This window comes from Tursiops truncatus, chromosome 20, assembly GCF_011762595.2.
Source record: "Tursiops truncatus isolate mTurTru1 chromosome 20, mTurTru1.mat.Y, whole genome shotgun sequence".
NCBI classification, from domain to species: Eukaryota; Metazoa; Chordata; class Mammalia; order Artiodactyla; family Delphinidae; genus Tursiops; species Tursiops truncatus.
In genome coordinates, this window is record NC_047053.1 from 24,054,243 (window position 1) to 24,075,993 (window position 21,751).

Below are 21,751 nucleotides of genomic sequence, written 5' to 3' on the forward strand. Positions count from 1 at the left end.
ACTCCTTCTCAATGTGACCATAAGTCAAAGTTTCTTCAGGAGTCATTTTTCAGTTTTCCTTTTCCATTCTTGTTGATATCGTTAAAAGGTTTGCTTGAGCCCAGAAATGAACTCTCTTCTTACAACTGTTCAGTGAAGTCATTCCACAGGAAAGAAGCATTGATCTAAGAAAGTCTGATAACAAAGACTGACTAACCATTGGTCTTGATCCAGGAAGCACTACATTTGAGTGCAGAGTTCCTCTGGAAGACTGCTCTGGTGGATCTCCTGATGGGAGAAGTCAGTTGTTTTGTTTTGTTTTTGTTTTGTGTTTTTTTGGCTCCCATAACACAGCTGGAAAAATCTTGAATGATATCGTTAGTCAGGTTTAGGATTTGACAAGCTGCCATTCAGATCAATGTTGTTTTTTCAAGAACTGTGCTCTAAAGTTATCATATCCCTGCCCTCAAAAGTTGACATATTCATAGGGAAACAGTCACAGTACAGCTCAGATTACACTGGAGCACCAAGAAGGGGCAGGGCCAGAGAAAACTTGCTGTAGCACAAAATACTTGGACAATGATAAAAGGATCAGACAGAGAATACAGGGAAGCATCTCAGCAAAGCATATGACAAGAGCAAAGTTCTCTCCATTGTATATGTTCAGGGGATAAAACATTCAGAAGAAAATCACAAAATAAATTTAGTACTGTTAAAAGATTTCTCGGTGCTGACTAGGAAAATTTTGTATTTCTCTCTCTGTCCCTGGAAATCTCACCCATCACTCCTCTCTTCTCCTAATTATTCCCTTCGTCATCTTTAGGTCCCAAGTTAAATGGCCAAATAATCAAATGGCTTTCAACTAAGATTTCTTGACCATTCAAGCCTGAAATCTGATCCATGAGTTTTCATAGCAACCTCTATTTATTATCAATATATACTTCAGTATTCATTATACTGTGCAATAATTGTCTCTTTACTTTTCCTGCCATTCTCTAGATGTTTAAATTCTGTGTGGGCAGGGCCTCTCTCTATCTTGTTTATCCTCACATTTTTTAAACTTACCATACATATTATGCAGTCATTAAGTATGCCAGATAAGCTAAAGTATAGCTATATGGATATAAAATTGCATGAATATATGTATACACTTTTGTACCTCCCCACACACATACACACATCTACAGCAAATTTCTTATTTCTTTTATTTTTAGTACCTCTATGTTTCTGGTCTTTACCTCCATGTGTTTGTGTTTTTTTACGTTTTTTTCCCCTGAAATTTATCTTTAATGTCATAGCGTTGTGGTCGGAAAAGATGATGCTTGATATGATTTCAATTTTCTTGAATTTACCAAGGCTTGATTTGTGACCCAAGATGTGATCTATCCTGGAGAATGTTCTGTGTGAATTTGAGAAGAAAGTGTAATCTGCTGCTTTCAGATGGAATGTCCTAAAAATATCAATTAAATCTATCTGGTCTATTGTATCATTTAAAGCTTGTGTCTCCTTATTTATTTTCTGTCTGGATGATCTGTCCATTGGTATAAATGAGGTGTTAAAGTCCCCCACTATTATTGTGTTACTGTCGATTTCCTCTTTTATAGCTGTTAACATTTGCCTTATGTATTGAGGTGCTCCTATGTTGGGTGCATATATATTTATAATTCTTATGTCCTCTTCTTGGATTGATCCCTCGATAATTATGTAGTATCCTTCTTTGTCTCTTGTAACATTCTTTATTTTAAAGTCTATTTTTTCTGATATGAGTATTGCTACTCTAGCTTTCTGTTGATTTCTATTTGCATGGAATATCCATTTCCATTACCTTATTTTCAGTCTGTATGTGCCCCTAGGTCTGAAGGAGATCTCTTGTAGACAGCATGCTTATGGGTCTTGTTTTTGTATCTATTCAGCAAGCCTGTGTCTTTTGGTTGGAGCATTTAATCCAATCACATTTAAGGTAATAATCGATATGTATGTTCCCATTACCAGTTTCTTAATTGTTTTGGGTTCATTTTTGTAGGTCCTTTTCTTCTCTTGTGTTTCCCACTTAGAGAAGTTCCTTTAGCATTTGTTGTAGAGCTGGTTTGGTGGTGCTGAATTCTCTTAGCTTTTGTGTGTCTGTAAAGCTTTTGATTTATCCATCGAATCTGAATGAGACCCTTGTCGGGTAGAGTAATATTGGTTGTAGTTTCTTCCCTTTCATCACTTTAAATATATCATGACACTCCCTTCTGGTTTGTAGAGTTTCTGCTGAGAAATCAGCTGTTAACCTTATGGGGAGTCCCTTGTATGTTATTTGTGAGTTTTCCCTTGTTGCTTTTAATAATTTTTCTTTGTCTTTAATTTTTGTCAGTTTGATTACTATGTGTCTCGGCATGTGTATCCTTGGGTTTATCCTGCCTAGGACTCTCTGTGCTCCCTGGATTTGGGTGGCTATTTCCTTTCCCATGTTAGGGAAGTTTTTGACTATAATCTCTTCAAATATTTTCTCAGGTCCTTTCTCACTCTCTTCTCCATCTGGGACCCCTATAATGCGAATGTTTTTGCATTTAATGTTGTCCCAGAGGTCTCTTAGGCTGTCTTCATTTCTTTTCATTCTTTTTTCTTTATTCTGTTCCACAGCAGTGAATTCCACCATTCTGTCTTCCAGGTCACTTATCCATTGTACTGCTTCAGTTATTCTGCTATTGATACCTTCTAGTATATTTTTCATTTCAGTTATTGTATTGTTCATCTCTGTTTGTTTGTTCTTTAATTCTTCTAGGCCTTTTTTAAACATTTCTTGCATCTCCTCAATCTTTGCCTCCATTCTTTTTCTGAGGTCCAGGATCATCTTCACTATAATTATTCTGAATTATATTTCTGGGAGGTTGCCTGTCTCCAAGTCATTTAGTTGTTTTTCTGGGATTTTATCTTGTTCCTTCATCTGGTACATAGCCCTGTGCCCTTTCATCTTGTCTATCTTTCTGTGAATGTGGTTTTCATTCCACAAGCTGCAGGATTGTAGCTCTTCTTGCTTCTGCTGTCTGCCTTCTGGTGGATGAGGCTAAGAGGCTTGTGCAAGTTTACTGATGGGAGGGACTAGTGGTGTGTACAGCTGGGTGTTGCTTTAGTGGGCAAAGCCCAGTAAAACTTTAAACCACTTGTCAGCTGATGGGTGAGGCCAAATAACCAACAGTTCCCTCCCTGTTTGTTGTTTGGCCTGAGGTGACCCAGCATTGGAGGCTACAGGCTCTTTGTTGTGGCTAATGGTGGACTCCGGAGGGCTCATGCCAAGGAGTACTTCCCAGAACTTCTGCTGCCAGTGTCCTTGTCCCCACAGTGAGCCACAGCCACCCCTTGCCTCTGCAGGATACCCTCCAACACTAGCAGGTATGTCTGGTTCAGTCTTCTATGGGGTCGCTGCTCCTTCCCCATGGGTCCTGATGCACACAGTACTCTGTGTGTGCCCTCCAAGAGTGGAGTCTGTTTTCCCCAGTCCTGTCAAAGTCCTGCAATCAAATCCTGCTAGCAGTCGAAGTCTGATTCTCTGGGAATTCATCCTCCTATTGCCAGATGCCCAGGTTGGTAAGCCTGACGTGGGGCTCAGAACCTTCACTCCAGTGAGTGGACTTCTGTGGTATAATTGTTCTCCAGTTTGTGAGTCACCCACCCAGAGGTTATGCCCAACACTAGCAGGTTGACCCTGTTTTTATTCCATATCATCTCTCTGGGACCCAAGGTGTCAGAGCAGCCTCTCTCTGGAACATTGCCAGTAGTTTTGGCAGATGGAAAGGAGAACATGGTGAGGAAGGTGTTGGCCCTTAAAGCCTCCATCCAGAATTGACACCTCTGCTCACTTATTGGTCAAGATTGGTTCAGGATGATGGAGTAGAAGCATGTGCCCTCACTCCCTCTTGTGAGACCACTGGAATCACAACTTACTGCTAAACAGTCATCAACAGGAAGACAGTGGAACTCACCAAAAAAGATACCCCACATCCAAAGACAAAGGAGAAGCCATAATGAGATGGTACGAGGGGCACAATCACAATAAAATCTGGCATTTACTTAACGTAACAAATAGGAAATTAAGGTATACAAAAGAGGGAGCTGCAAACCAGAGACAGTTATTGGAACTTCTTACTAGACATGTTCTTGATTATGTGGAATAGTTATTGAAACTGTGAAAGATCACTGTACTAGCTTAAGGATTAAACTGGTGCAAAATTGGGGCTTTACAAATTTTCTGAGTTCTACATTGGCTCTGTGGCTGACATCAAGTGTTTTAATGGACCCTGACTGTATCAATTAGAGTGATGAAATCAGACATAGGGACTTGAGTACATGAGATGTCTTCTTTTCCTCTTTCCCAGCACCATAGCATCAATAAAAGAAATCTATATTCACTGGAAAGTTAATTATATTCTTATTTCCTACCTTTAATTTCATTGCTTTGGTCTTGTCAGAAGATATGGGTCTAGTTCCAAGGGGCTCCACTACCTGAAACATCTAAGAAAAAAAGTAGCCAATTTGTTTGTAATACTGTAAAAATTGGGTGCCTTGCTTAATAAGTTTTTCTTTTCCTGGTAACAGACACCTTGGTTACCAGGCAACAGCCCATTTCTCATAACCAACAAGCATCATATCACACATTATAAATTGAAGAAGTATCAATGTACTGCTCTCCACGAGGATAAACAAAGACTTACAAGTGACACTGATAAAAACTTGGTATCAGGGGTGGGAGGGGAGACTCAGATGAAGGATAATAAATAGACCATCTGGCAGACAAGTGGAAGGAATTGTTGGGAATCTTCCCTCACTCTAATTAAGGATCTATAAACAGTATTTTGTCAACACACCCTAGAGCTCAGCTCTTCATTTGGTGGCAAGAATTGTTGCCAGCGAACGAACCACCAGCCATCTGAACAGCTGTGGAGAATTTTCCTGTTAGCCTTGGATTGGCACTGGATGACAAGATTGCTAAGTATCAAGGCCCTCTTTTCATCCCCCCTGGGTACTATAGTCTGATGATTAAGCAAAGTGGGGTGCAGGTCTTACAGCATGGCTAATTTGCCTAGGTGCTCTGCCCTGTGCATTTTATTAATAGAAAAGTGGACAGGAGAGACAGTCCCCTTCCCTAATACTCAAGAGCCCTTTAGCTCAGAAGTAATCTGTTTTCTCTGCCTAAGTCTCTGCAGAGAGTGTGTGAAACTGTGTTCTATGTAGTCTTGAGTAGGCAGCCAGAGAATCAGTGAGCCTCCAGAAATAGGTCTCTGGAAGTGATAGGGACGTCCAAGAAGTATTGGGTAACATTTTTATGTGGAATATTTTTTCCCTACAATTCACAAAGGGCAAGAATTTACTAGAAAAGATAGCATGACCATAGGAAGAGTACTGAAACTTAGTCAGAGAAATTGGTTTGGGGTCTTGTCCCCACTATTCTGACTTAGGTTGATTATTGTGGGCAGCAAATGTAAACTCTCAATTTGAGTTGCCCCATTTGTCAAGTCCTGATAATAATGCCAAACTTTAATACCGTTTTTAGCCAGATCAGGAGAAATATATAAGCTCCTCTACTTAAGATGTAGGGATCCAGTGAAAAACACAGGATAATAAAAGTAACATTATTAATAATAAAAATAGTAGGTTTATTGCATTCATTATTATCAGCACTATGGTATGATTTAAATACATGACTTTTCTTAGTCTCGTGACAGCTGTAAAGAGAAAACTCCTCTGTTTTCCCTCTCTACACACAACACTCATACTTTACTTCCAGTCACCAAATGTGTGGGGTTTTTTTCCCAAACTAAGCAATTCTCTGATACCAGTTGAGTGTCCTCTAATTTAACTCAATTCTGAAACTATTTACCTGGAGTTCGTGTCAGATCCCATGGTTAAGGTCTCAGATCCACAAGACTTTCCCCACCTCAGATACCAATCACAAGTCCAGAATGTCACTTGTTTTTCTGACTGACCGTCTATAAATGGGATGTTCCCATGACTCCCTCCTGGAGTTTAATCACTTGCTAGAAAGCCTGACAGAACTCGGGAAAATGGTTCATTAACTAGATTACAAATTTATTACAAAGGATGTAATTCAGGAACAGCCAGATGGAAGAGATGCACAGGGTAAGGTAAGAGAGGAGGGGTGCAGAGCTTCTGTGCCTTCTCTAGCCATGTCACCCTCCCAGCAGCTCCAATGTTTAGCATCCTGGATGATCTCCAAACCTCATAGCTTTCAGATTTTTATGGAGGTCTTATTGTGTAGGCATGTGATTAAGTCTTTGGCCATTAGTGATTAACTCAACATTCACATTCCGCTCCTCTACTCTTCCCTCACCAGAGGTCGGGGGTCGGACTGAAAGTTCCAACCCTCTAATCACATGACTGATTTTCCCAGCAACCAGACTTAATCATGAGGTGATCCAGGAGCCCCAAGTCACCAGTCATATCATTAGCTCACAGAAAGAAACATCATCTCAGAGATTCCAATCATTTTAGGATCTGTTTGTCAGGAAATGGGGACAAAGACCAAATACATATTTATTATTACAGATCACAATAGTGCTTAAGAAGTTTGTACTAATATTATTGCCAATTTATAGGTGAGAAAACTGAGACACAGAGTGACTAAGTAAATTTCCCAAGGTCTACATGTCAGATGATAGCAGACATTTGAACCCAAGCAATCTGATTCCAGTATCTACACATTAGTGCCTTCTTTTGGGCACAAAATTTTTGTTTTTCAAACTTTTATAATCCTCTTTTAAGCTGCATTTCTTTATAAGTAGAGAGAAGAATAAATTACATTTTTTTTGTCATAGAGTGTTTCACTCTTCCTTTTCCCTTGGCTGACATATACTATCTACAGGCTCACCTCATTCTATTGCACTACTCTTTTTGTGCTTTCAGATATTGCATATTTTATACATTGAAGGTTTGAGGCAACCCAGTGTCAAGCAAGTCTTTTGGCACCATTTTTCCAACAGTATTTGTTCACTTCAGGTCTCTGTATCACATTTTGGTAATTCTCACAATATTTCAAGCTTTTACATTATTATTATACTTGTTATGATAAGCTGTGATCAGTGATCTTTGGTGTTACTACTGTAATTGTTTGGGGGGCACCACAAGCTGCACCCAGATATGACAGTGAACTTAATCAATAAATGTTTTATGTTTTGACTGCTCCACCTACCCCCCTTTCCCCATATCTCTCCCTCTCCTCTGGCCTTCCTATTCCCTGTGACACAATAATATTGAAGTAAGGCCAATTAATGATTCTACAATGGCCTCTAAGTATTCAAGTGATAAGAAGAGTAACATATCTCTCACTTTAAGCCTATCACTAGAAATAATTAAACTTAGTGAAGAAGGCATGCTGAAAGCCAAGATAGGACAAAAACTAGACCTCTTGTGCCAGACAGTTAAACAAGTTGTGAATGCAAATGAAAAGTTGGAGGAAATTAAAAGTGCTACTCCAGTGAACACACAAATGATAAGAAGGTGAAAACAGCCTTATTGTTGATATGAAGAAATTTTTAGTGGTCTGGATAGAAGATCAAACTAGCCATGACATTCCCTTAAGCCAAAGCCTAAGTCATAGCAAGATCCTAACTCTCTTCAATTCTATGAAGGCTGGGAGAGGTGAGAAAGCTGCAGAAATTTGAAGTGAGCAGTGGTTGGTTCATTAGGTTTAAGAAAAAAAGCCATGTCTATAACATAAAAGTAGAAGGAGATGATGTAGAAGTTACCACAGTTATCCAGAAGATCTAGCTAAGATAATTAGTGGAGGTAGCTACACTAAACAACAGATTTTCCACATAGACAAAATAGCCTTCTTTTGGAAGATGATGCCACTAGGACTGTCATAGCTAAAGAAGAAAAGTCAATGCCTGGCTTCAAATATTGAAAGGCTGACTCTCTTGTTAGGGGCTAACACAGCTGGTGACTTGAATTTGAAGCCAATGTTCATTTATTGTTTTGAAAATCCTAGGGTTCTTAAGTATTATGCAAATTTGCTCTGCCTGTGGTCTATAAATGGAACAAAAAAGCTTGGATATCAGTATATCTGTTTACAACATGGTTTACTGAATATTTTAAGCCCACTGTTGATACCTACTGCTCAGAAAAAAAGACTTCTCTCAAAATATTACTGCTCATTGAAAATGTACCTAGTCACCCCCAAGAGTTCTTATGGGGGAGTACAAAGACATTCATGTTTTCATGCCTGCTAACACAACATCCATTCTGCAGCTCTTGGATCAAGGAGTAATTTCAAGTCTCATTACTTAAAAAGTACATTCTGTAAGGCACTAGTGCCATAGATAGTAATTCTTCTGATGGATCTATACAGAGTAAAATGAAAACTTTCTGGAAAGAATTCACCATTCTAGATGCAATGAAGACCATTCATGATTAATGGTAAGAGGTCAAAATATCAACATTAACAAGAGTTTGGAAGAAGTCGATACCAACCCTCATGGATGAGTTTGAGGGGTTCAAGACTTCAGTGGAGGTTGGAGCCTGAAGATGTGACTGAACTGCTACAATCTCAGATAAAACTTTAATGAATGAGACATTACTTCTTACGGATGAGGAAAGAAAATGGTTTCTTGAGATGGAATCTACTCCTGGAATACTGCAAAGATGTTATTGTTGAAATAACAACAATGAACTTATAATATTATGTAAACTTAGTTGATAAGTCAGTGGGGCAGGGTTTGAGAGGATTGACTCCAGTTTTGAAAGAAGTTCTATTGTGGGTAAAATGCTATCAAACAGTATTGCATGCTACAGAGAAATCATTCATGAAAGGAAGAATCAATCGATGTGGCAAACTTCATTGTTATCTTATTTTATAAATTGATGGAGGTGTACAATGAAATTAATGTCACTGAAGGTATAGATGATGGTTAACATTTTTAACAATAAAGTATTTTATTTTTATTTTTTTTATTTTTATTTTTTTTGTGGTACGTGGGCCTCTCACTGTTGTGGCCTCTCCCGTTGCGGAGCACAGGCTCCGGGCGCGCAGGCTCAGCAGCCATGGCTCACGGGCCCAGCCGCTCCGAGGCATGTGGGATCTTCCTGGACCGGGGCACGAACCTGTGGCCCCTGCATCAGCAGGTGGACTCTCAACCACTGCGCCACCAGGGAAGCCCATCAATAAAGTATTTTAATTAAGGTATGTAAATTGTTTTTACAGACATAATGCTATTGTACATTTAATAGACTACATTATAGTGTGAACATAACTTTAATATGCACTGGGAAATGAAAAAAATTGTGTGACTTGCTTTATTCCCTTTACTGTGGTGGTCTGGAAATTAACCCTCAATATCTCTGAGGTGTGAGTGTATATAATTTTGAAACTTTTACCTTGAAACAACAAAGGTACAAAGATAGTATAGTGTTCCCATATTTCATTCACTAATTCCCTTAATATTAACATCTTATATAATCACACACATTTGTCAAAACCAATAAATTAACATTGGTACAATAATGTTAACTATGTACATGCTTTTTATATTCTTTTATCTATTGACAGAGAACTCAAGAATTCCACTGGTGCAGAAATATGAACTTAGGTAAATCTACCTAGAAATGTCTAAGAACCAAATGGAGACCTCTTTAGCAGCTTGGATTCTCCCATATCACCTGGAAAAATCTCTGCTTATTGTCTTTAAATGTGGATTATTAATGATGATGAGAGAAAGTTGGGTATATTTCTGTGGCTCTTACAAACCTTATTCTAGATGTACTCCTTTGATCCAGGAATGTGTTCCTTCAAGCCTTGCTGTCAAGGATTCCATCAAGCATATCTCCTGAGAACCTGGACAAGGACTGGGCTATATATTATCTGCATGGCCCCATCACCCCAAAGGAATGTAGCCCCTATAAAAGAGACCCTACATCTGTGACAGGATCCCCCTATTTCATGGGATTGTTACATAGATCAAATGTGATGCTTTATGCAAATGGACATTTTACAATGCCTGATTTTTAGTAATTGCTCAGAAAATTTCTGAAATCTACAATTTAAATGCCTAAGAGAAAAAGATGTTGATAATGTTATGAGTCTTTACTTCTCAAAGTGCAGTTCAAGGACTAGCAACCTGGAAAATTATTCCACATACAGAGTCTCAGGCCTACTGCAGATTTACTGAATCAGAATCTGCACATTAACAAAATTCTCGGATGATTTGTATTCACATTAAAGTTTAAGAAGCACTGATATAAATTACCTTCTTACTTTTCCCCATGTGCTGTTATTTTCATTAACACCTACCCTTATCCCCTTACATACACCACCACCACCCATCATTTTTTGACTCTTTTTGCCCCAATCCATGCTCAAGACAGCTCAACACTACAGATAGTATCAATTGCACTCCAGGTTGTGGATAGATTACACCAAGAGAAAAGACCAGCAGGAAATAAGAGAGCAAGAGAAAGACATCAAGGTATACTCCCATATCTTCTTCTCAATCCCACTCTTTTGAGCTGTGGTTTTTACAGTAGCTGTATCCTTAGACAATCCTTACCTTCTCTCCCGCAGTTGTAGCTCTGAGTTGGGTTCAGGCAACATGAGTTTTTCTCCATGAATCTTCGCATCCTGAGTTATAATGTGTCTCATTCTTGCTAGTGCCTGAGAGCTTTCTCAGCCCTTGTTGATTCCCTTACCTCTGCCCAACCTCTGGAAATAGTTACTTCACTGACGTCTTTTTTGATCATTTCTTCTGAGTGCATGATATGTTTCCTGTCATGATCATGATTAATACACTATATATTCAGAATCTATAACTTTGGACTCTCTAAACTTTGTTCTGAAAAATTTGCGTACTTTTATGTTCATTTATATATCCAGATGATAAACATAAATTTTCTATTGCTTTGAAGTATCAGTTAGGAACATGTCCATAGACCTTCTTTAGAAAGCAGACCTTCCGGACTGTAGCATTTTCAGGATTCTCTATCTCAAAGAGAAGGGAAGCATTTAAAAATCCTCTCTGTGGGCTTCCACTGGTGGCGCAGTGGTTGAGAGTCCACCTGCCGATGCAGGGGACACAGGTCCGGGAAGGCCTTGGTCCGGGAAGATCCCACATGCCGCGGAGCGGCTGGGCCCGTGAGCCATGGCCGCTGAGCCTGCGCGTCCGGAGCCTGTTGCTCCGCAACGGGAGAGGCCACAACAGTGAGAGGCCCACGTACCGCAAAAAAAAAAAAAAAAAAAAGAAAAATCCTCTCTGTTTCTTCCTTACAGGATCAGATGTTGCTCCCAGTATTGATAATGTCCTTCCTGCCTAATTGATTTAGCTGACCATACTTGTCTTAACCAAAATAAATTGTATCAAGAGCCTTAAAAGAGTTCATCTCAATATCTCAATATATATATTTCTAGGAACTTCATCCTAAGGAAGTAAAAGTCTGTTCCCGTGTAAAGGATATTTTTGCAACACTTTAAAAATAATTAATACATAAAAGAATGCCTTACAGAAAGAAACAATTGATTAAAATTTGATAGATCTACACAATGAATTAAGCAGCCATTAAAAATAATCTTTACAAACCATGCTAAATAGGAGATATATATATATATGTCAATATAAATACATCAATATAGATGTCAGTCTCTCTCTATATACATATATGTATATATAGATATCTCACATACATATTGAAAGAAATAAAAAAAAAAATTATCCAGAAATAAACATACACACACAAATGATGAAAATCATCCACATAGTCTTGGCAGTGGTTTCTTTTTATGTACAAGTGTATAGTTTTATATTTTAATATTTAATATATTTTAACCTAAACTGCAATACACTAAATAAAAATAGAAATACCTGCTTTAAATATATAAATCTAACAGCCCTTATACTACCAACACTCTTGAAGATAAGTTCTAAAATATGTTTTGTTGGACCATGTAAAATTGGATTGTAAAAAATTTCTCATTGTAGAAATTGTACAAGTGAAAAACTTGCAAGTGGGAACGATAGTAATCTGTCTCCAATTTACCTTTCTCCATTTCATGTGTTGACAAGACCTTCTGTGAAGCATTTGCTTGCTTTGTGATCCAACTGTATTGCTTAAGGTTGATGCAGTATTCAGAACAGATATGCATCAAACACCCTATTTTGTAGATTTCATGTTTTATTTATGATTATTGTTTTAGACATCATTTCCCCTATCTTTTGTCTGAGTGCCTGCCAGAATGACTCTTTAAAATAATGAAATAGTGTGAACAATAGCAACTGTAGTTAGAATATTTTCCTCTGTATAACTGACACTGCTGACAGGAAGTAAGAATTTTGGTTTGGTCTGAAGGTTTAATGTAAATAAAAATCTAAATGACTCAGTTTTTTTATTATTAAGCTCTGCCTTTGATAGAATTCTTTGTCACTTTAGCCCCTGCAGGAAGAAGCTGACAAGAGTGCCAGCCTGTGCCAGACTATTCAATTAACTAAGTATAAAGGTGATCCTTTTTTGTCCAGCGGCAGCCAAGGCTGAAAAAAACAAAAACAAAAACGAAAACAAAAAAAAATAAAGAATCCATTATATTTTCAGGTGACTGTATTAGATGACCTTGCCTGCCAACAATTCCTTCCTGATTTTATAATTGTTGATTTGTGATTTTGCAAGCTGCCCCAGCCCATGGAATACATCTATGAAATGCAGTACCACTGTATTTATCAAGGGCTTTTGAGTTTCAAAAATAATCTTATGTATCTTGTTTCTCATAACAATTCACAGCACTTTAGGTAAGAAATATTATTGTCTCCATTTTACAGGTAAAGAAACTAAGATTTAACTAGTTAAAGGGCTTGCCTAAATTTACTAGGTAACTGATTGAGCTGGTATACAAACTGTAGCCTGTTAGCTCTTTAAGTTATGGATTTTTTTACAACTGCATGTTGCTACATAGTTTACAGTTTGTAAATTCCTGTGGTCCAGATCATTTTATAGCTGCTAATACTGAAAATCAAAATAGCACATAGTTTTCTCCAATAGCTGGAAATTGAGACCCTGATCCACTCAGAGAGAAATAGAGAAACATAAGCTAAGTGAATAGGCAAAATCACTAAACCAGTGAAATTTTATAATTCTATACTGTTTTGGAACTTTAAAGAATCCAGATTTTGTCATATTTTTATGCTCTTCTATCACAGAACACAGAAGTGTTTCTGTAAAAATAAACAAAGGAACAAAAAAACCCTCAAAGATACTCATTAGTATGACATTCTATTAGGAAGATTGAGTTTAATAAGAAAATATTGTGTGGTTGTTTTTTAATGTTGTTGGGATTTTTTGTGATATGGATATGGGTAATAGTCTTCTGATTCATATGTTTTGTAAGTTTAAATTTTATTATAGCAAGGGTTCTTGAAATCTAGATGTTTACTTTTCATCTAAAGCTGGGAAGAGATACTTTGGAACATGAGTGGCTGAAATTGAAAGGCACGTTTTTGCTTATTGGCATCCTGCTTCATTGGAGCCATGCTGAAAGGTTATCAAAGAGATAATGATTAGTTCATGCCAAAGTTCATGTCAGTTTGAAGAGCTACGATGCTATATATGGGAAATAATATTTTCCTTTTCTTTCTGAGTGTGTTTTTGTTTTAATTCTCAGATTTAATATAAAACCTATGGTTTTTATACTTCCCCAATCCCATAGTCCATTTTCTACCCAGTCTAGATCACAGGGCATATGACACTTCAATATTTTAAATTGTCACAATTCTGTTCCAAATTCTTGCCCTATTATCATCACCATCCCCACCATCATACCACATCCAGTCCTTTCTCTTAACTTCCTGTATAACTAAGAAAAGTGATGTGCTTACTCAACTTACTTTACTTCATTCTCCCCCACCTCCACTTTAACTCAATGGCATTTCCATCTCTCCTTCCTTCTGATAAAAGAAATTTTCACATTTTGAAGTGTGGGGAAGTCATTCTGGCTTATACATGAGTAAATTTGAATTTTATGCTAACTAAAGCAGCTTGTTTGTGGCCTATCATATGTTGTATATTTTCTTTAATTATTAAAGAAAAGGGCACATTGACGAGAAATAAACCATGTCCATGCTGAAAATAAAGATTAAATATCTCCCTTCCTGGGATGCCAATGATGGTCTTCCTTTGATGATTAAGACTCCTTTCCCAGGTGCCAAGGCCATACTGACTCACTGTGTAAGTGCAGGTCAGGTTTTTTTGTTTTTCTTTTGAAACCTTGAAGAAATGTATCCCTGTTTAATGTTCTTTGTTCTGACAAGATATAAAACTGTACTGAAAACTGTGCTTCTCCCAAGCAGTTTCTCAGAGTAATCTGGGAAGCTGGCTTCCAGGCTATGGTCCTCAGTTTGGATCACATAAAATCTTATCATTGATTGTTTATTGATTATTTCTGTCAAAACTTCCTAACTCCACAAAATAATCAGCCATTTTTTCTAAAACTGTTTCTCATCTCTGCCATGAATATTATCCTACCCAGCCTCCTGCAAGAACTTTTCTATCAATTACACAATTTCTTTAACTTCAGCCATTTCCCTCCATCTATAAATTTTAAGCAAAGAAAACAATGGCCTCTTCCATATTAAATCAATGTATTTTTCCTCAATCATATATATGTAATTTTTTAGTAATACACTGAACTTTACAGTCAAGGTATTAAGTCTCTATGTACTGTCTTCATTTTCTCAACACCCACTCATACTTCAACCAAGGTATGGTTTCCAACCTTAGTCCCCCATCCCATTCCTCTAAAACTGCTCTGCTGAAGGTCCTTAATGATTTCATATTTTCTCATATTTTTAAATTTTTATTGAGGTATAAAGAACATAAGGAAATTTTTAATTTCATATTTGTAAAATTAAGTGGCTATGTTTTCCTTTTGAAAAATATTTATATGTCTAATCATAAAATCAATATAAGCTAATTATAGAATATTTGATGTGTGTATATTTATATACATATCTATATTTACTCTTTTTACATTTTCAATAGTTTTCTTATTTCTCTTATTTTCACTTTCCACATTTTTAAATTAGATTTGCTAACATCATTCTATTTTAGTTTTAAAGAAGCATATTTTTGATTCTACTTTTGAAAAATTTTATTTTATATATTTTTATTGAATAATATCTTTGCTTAATTCTTTCCTCTTGGTTACACTAGAGTTGCTGTTTTGTTCCCTAACCTCTGAATTGAATATTCATTTATGTTATAATGAAAAAGATTAAGAATATAGCTTTACATCTGAGGAGAGCTTTAAGGAATCCATACCTTGGCAAGCAAAATTCCCATGTTTAATATATTCTAAATATACTGAAATTGTACTTTTATTTGGGATTAGTAGTTATTTAGAATTTTTTTTTTTTTTTTTTTTTTTTTTTTGCGGTACATGGGCCTCTCACTGCTGTGACCTCTCCCATTGCGGAGTACAGGCTCCGGACGTGCAGGCTCAGTGGCCATGGCTCACGGGCCTTGCCGCTCCGCGGCATGTGGGGTCTTCCCAGACTGGGGCACGAAGCCGTGCCCCGTGCATCGGCAGGTGGACTCTCAACCACTGTGCCACCAGGGAAGCCCTAGAAGAGTATTTTTCATCTGTTCAACTTATTCTGTTTTAATCTATTTGTTTCATAAGATATTTTCAATTCTTTTTTTAATGATATTCTGATCAGAGAATGTGAACCAGTTAATGTCTTCCTTTTCTGGAGCTAAGTTTTTCTTTTTTCTTTTTAGAAAAGTACATAATGGATTTTATAGTTAGTATATAAAATTTAATAGGAGGTGTGGCCATTATGGCAGAGTTTACCTCCTCCCAGAGGCACACCAAAATTATAGCTATTTATGGAGCAACTATGTATGAGAATGACATGAAGACTAGCAGGAAAGACTTTTCACAACTGAAGATGTAAAGAAGGAACCATAAGATGGGTAGGAAGGATGGAGACAAGTATACCCAAGATCCACACTGTCAGGTAGGCAACTCACCAAAGGAAGGATAATCACAATTTCAGAGGTTCTTTCCAAACAACATGGGGTTCAAGCCTGGAAGTCCTCCATTAGGAAGACAAGCCCCCAGGACATCTAGCTTTGAAGACCAGTGGGGCTTGCAATTTGAGAGTGCTAGAGGGCTGCAGAAAACCAAGACTCTGTTCTTCAAGGGCATAGACAAAATCTCACAAGCTCCAAATCTCAGTGCAGAGGCAGTAATTTGAAAGACGTCAGGGTCAGACCCACATGCTAATCTTGGAGAACCTCCAAGAGAGGCTGGAGGCAACTATAAACGCTGGCTGTAGCCATTTTGGGGAGCTCATTCTACTATGAAGACTCTGATGCTAGCAAGCACCATTTTGGAGTCCTGCCTCCCTCCAATTAGTGCCAGAAGCTTACCCACCACCAGTGAGCTGGCACCAGTCCCAGGACAACGTGGGCCACACAGCCACATTGGTGGGACCTGGCCCCACCTACCAGCAGGCTGGCACTGTATAACTCTGGAGACCAGAGGGGAGTGTGTTACCAGGCCCCATAGTATGTCTCCTACATAATGCTACCTCTTCAAGATCAGGAAACTTAAATGACCGATCTAATATATAGAAATAAACACAGAGAATTAGGCAAAATGAGGAAGCAGAGGAATAAGACAAAACTTCAGAAAAAGAATTAAAAGGAGTGGAGATATAAGCAATCTACCTGACAAAGACTTTAAGGTAATAACCACAAAGATGGTTGATTAACATAAAATGGATGAAAACAGTGAGAAGTTGAACAAAGAGTTAGAAAATATAAAGAAGAACCAAACAGAGCTGAAGAATACAATAACTGAAATAAAAAATACACTAGAAAGAATCAACAGTAGGGCTTCCCTGGTGGCGCAGTGGTTGAGAGTCCACCTGCCTATGCAGGGGACACGGGTTTGTGCCCCAGTGCGGGAAGATCCCACATGCTGTGGAGCAGCTGGGCCTGTGAGCCATGGCTGCTGACCCTGTGAGTCTGGAGCCTGTGCTCCACAACAGGAGAGGCCACAACAGTGAGAGGCCCGCGTACCGCAAAAAAAAAAAAAAAAAAACTACTAAGATTAAGAATCAACAGTAGATTAGATATAGTAGATACAGAAAACTGCACATTCAGCGAATTGAAAGATAGAGTAGTGGATATCCCACAAGCTGAACCAAAAAAAAGAAAAAAAAGAATTTTTAAAAATGAACATAGTTCATGAGTCCTCTTAGACAATATCAAGTGTACTACTTGTATTATAGGGGTCCCAGAATCAGAAGAGAAAGAGACAGAGAATTTATTTGAAAAAATAATACCTGAAAACTTTCTTAACCAGGAGAAGGAAACAGACATCTAGATCCAGGAAACAGACTCCCAACCAAGATGAACCCAAAGAAGTCCTCAACAAGACTCATTATAATTAAATGACAAAAATTAAAGATTGAGAGAGAATTTTAAAAGCAGCAAGAGAAAAGCAGCTAGTTATGTGCAAGGAACTCCCACAAGACAACCAGCTGACTTTTCAGCAGAAACTTTGAGGGCCAGAGTGGAGTGGAATGATATATTCAAAGTGATAAAAGGGAAAAATCTACACTCAAGAATACTCTAGCTGGCAAGGCTATCATTCAGATTTGAAGGAGAGATAAAGAGTTTTACAAATAAGCAAAAGTGAAAAGAATTCAGCACCACTGAAACACTGGAGGTATCAGCCAGAAGTATTCTTCATATCAAAGTATACTGCAAAGCTACAGTCACCAAAATTTATGGTACTGGTACAAAAACAGACACACAGATCAATGGAACAGAATAGAGAATCCAGAAATAAACCCACACTTATATGGTCAGTTAATCTGTGATAAACAGGGCAAGAATATAATGGGGAAGAAACAGTCTCTTCAATAAATGGTATTGGAAAAATTGGACAGTTACACGCAAAAGAATAAAACTACGCTACTTTCTCACACCATATGAAAAAATAAACTCAAAGTGGGTTAAAGACTTAAATGTAAGACCTGAAACCATAAAACTCCTAGAAATAACATAGGCAGCATGATTTTGACCTCAGTTCTAGGAAATTTTTTGGATCTGTCTCTTCAGGCAAGGGCAACAAAAACAAAAATATACAAAAAGTTCTATAACAAATTAAAAACCTTTCATACAGCACAGGAAACTATCAATTAAACAAAAAGGCAGCCTAGAGAATGGTAGAAGATATTTGCAAATGCTGTATCTGATAAGGGGTTAATATTCAAAATATTCAAAGAACACATACAACTCAGCATCAAAAAAGCAAACAACCCAATTAACAAATGGGCAGAGGACCTGAATACACATTTTTCCAAAGAAGACATACAGATGGCTAATAGAGAGGTGAAAAGATGTACAACATCACTAATCATCAGGGAACTGCAAATCAAAACCACAATGAGACAGCAACTCACACCTGTCAGAATAGGTATCACCAAAAAGACAACAAATAAAAAGCATTGGTGAAGATGTAGAGAAAAGGGAATCCTCATTTTTCATTGGTGGGATTGTAAATTGGTGCAGCCACTTTGGAAAACAGTATGGAGGTTCCTCAGAAAATTAAAAATAGAACTGCCATATGATCCAGAAATTTTACTTCTGGGTATTTATCTGAAGAAAACAAGAACGCTAATTCCAAAAGATATATTCACAATAGACAAGATATGGAAGCAACCTAAGTGCCTATTGATAGATAAATGGATAACGAAGATGTGGTATATATATATATATATATATATATATATATACACACACACACACACACACACACACACACACACACACACACACACACACACACATACACACACAATGGAACATTTTTCAGCCATAAAAGAAAAATGAAATCTTGCCATTTGCAAAAACATTGATGGATCTAGAAGGTATTATGCTAAGTAAAATAAATCAGACAGAGAAAGACAAATACTGCATCATTTCACCTATATGTGGAATCTAAAAAAAAGAAACAAACAAACAAACAAAACAAAATGAAAACAGATTCATAGATACAGAGAACAAATGGGTAGATGCCAGAAGGAAGGTGGTTGGAAGAGGTATTTGAAAGATATACAGGATTAAGAGATATAAACTTTAAGTTATATGATAAGTCACAGAGATGACTTACAATATAAGGTATATGGTCAATAATATTGTAATAACTTTGCACAGGGAGAGATGGTTGTTAGACTTATTGTGGTGATCATTTAATAGTGTGTGCAAATGTCAAATTATTATGTAATACACCTGAAACTAACATAATATTGTAGGGCAATTTTTTGTCAATAATAAGAAAAAAGTTAATGAAAGGTAAATATTTCTTTTAGAGACAATTTTTAATATCTATCTTTTATTTCACCTCTATTAATTATATGATTCAAATCCTTTACAGTGTTTTAAATTTTTTTATTCTCTTTATTTGTCATGGAACAGTAGTGGTATGTTAAACATTCCTGTAACAGTTGTGTTTCTGTCAAAATTTTGAGAAGGGCTCAATACAAATATTGATGGTATACTGTTAGATACCAATTATACTTTGATTATTTGAATTGCAGTTGACTTTATTTGATGTCAGTTTTACTAACCTTTTGCTTCTTTTAATCATTTTAAGCACTATTTTACTTTTATTTTCTCTGAATCATGTTTACTGATGTCTATAGCCCTGAGCCTCTGGTTGTGACCTTTTAAGATTCAGTGATAATTTTGACAAAGGTCTGTGTTGTTCAGACTAATCATTGGACATGTTATTGATGTTTTTATTGTTCATCTGGACTATATATTATCTGGGAAATGGATATTTCCACACCAACCACAAGTAATATTTAAACTACCTATTACATAGACAAATTGAATTATTACGTGACATAAATGTGGATAATTTTATAATAAAAATACAGTTTTGGATTTGCTTGAACAATCAAAGTACCTGAGAAACTAGACCCACTGTCCTCTTGGCAGTAATAAGCAGAAACTTCTTCAGAGCTATTCCCTTTAAGAAAGGGCACGTGTGCTCCATCTGGCTTCATGCATTTGTTACCTACATGGACTATATAGTCATTTTGTCTTCAGCCTTTGTTTACAGGCTTGGTTTAGACACTACTACTGCATAATCAAAATATCTTAGTAGTGATTGGTCTTTCTGTATGTCCTTGTCTGTAAATACACATTTGTCATCCCTTTCCCATCTTTGTGCTATAGAGAAGTGCAGAAACCAAAGGAGGACAACCTCTACCCTTGGATCAGAGGACTAAGCCCTGTTTACTAGCTCATCTGTGGCTGGTTTCACAAATACCTGAAGTGTGGAATAGACTTATTTACATGCAAAGCACCAACTTTCATGCCTCTAACATTTTGGGTATCCTAGGCTTTTAACTCTGTTTGCCTTCTTGAACTTGTATTATTGCTTTTTTCTAATTCACTTTGACAGCCTGGGTTTTTGGTCTCTATTCATAAACCTATCTCTTCTCCCTCCACCTATCAACAAAAACTTTATAACCTTTAAACTTGACTTATGACTAACCTGGACTCACTACTTTCTGCAAGAGTGATTTTGCCATAACTTTTAAAACTTGACTCTCTATTCCTGTTCTGCTTCTGAATTGGTGAGACACAGAATGGCAAAAGGTGAATATTTTATCTTTGTGCATGAAGAAGAAAGCATTACTGTCATTCAAGAAATGTGTTGTACTTCCTATTGAAGTTCTCAAATAGAAAGCAAAGCACTCAAAAGAAAATCTGTAACAAAACAATTACTTGGAAAGTGAGTACATTCTTTCTCATGCATTTAAAGGGAATTCTCAAAAAAGAATCATTGCAAAGTTAAGATGCATGAAATTTTCAGGCCCAGGGTCCTAAAATGATATAATGGGAATGGAAGAAGAGCTGCTAGATACACTGTTATTCCTTGCAAATCTATCACAGATGTCCATGTTTTTGTGGCTATTTTTATAAGACTGTCATGGTTGAATTTATTTTGCCAAGCACTCCTTTTCCTTTCCACTATAGTGTTCTAGATATCTAAATACATATCTATATCATCACCCTTTTTTTTCTAGCCATCTTTCAACTATCTCTTTATCTTTCCAAAATGACATGCATTTTTATTTTTCTCCTTATATTTCTGTTGTTTGAGCTAGACTTGGGCCTGCCATATTCTTTTTAAAGACTTGAGGTGCTATTAGAAATAGCACCAGTTGCATCTCCTGATCATCACTGCCTTCTTCTTATCCAAGCTCTTTTCATTTGACATTGCAAATTATAATGAAGTAAAATGCACACTTCTAATGACAGTAATTTATACTGTCATTATACAGCAATTCAGAAGGATTAAAAAAGAGATGGTTGTGCTTGAAAATAAATATGTAGACAATTAATAATAACTTAAGTATGTGTAGGCTGGTTATAAATATAGGTGGCACATGCATTGTGTATGAATTGGTATTTTTGTATCTGCCATTAATTAAACAATTTAGAATTTTTATTTCAGTAGTGCATTGTGCAGTTTGAATGCTTCATTTGATCCTTTTCTTGGTGTTATTTCACCCTGTCCCTCTTTGTCTTTCACAAGCTGCTTCTACTGCTACTGCCTATGAACAACCTGGAGGCTGGCACTTCTTATCAGGTCAGTTATTGCTAAACAGTGGTAAGCTGAAATAGTAGTAATGGGATATTAAAACCTATTGATACTTTATCCAGAGAACTAAAAGATCATAGAAAAAAGCAGAACATTGTTGAGAAATGTGGG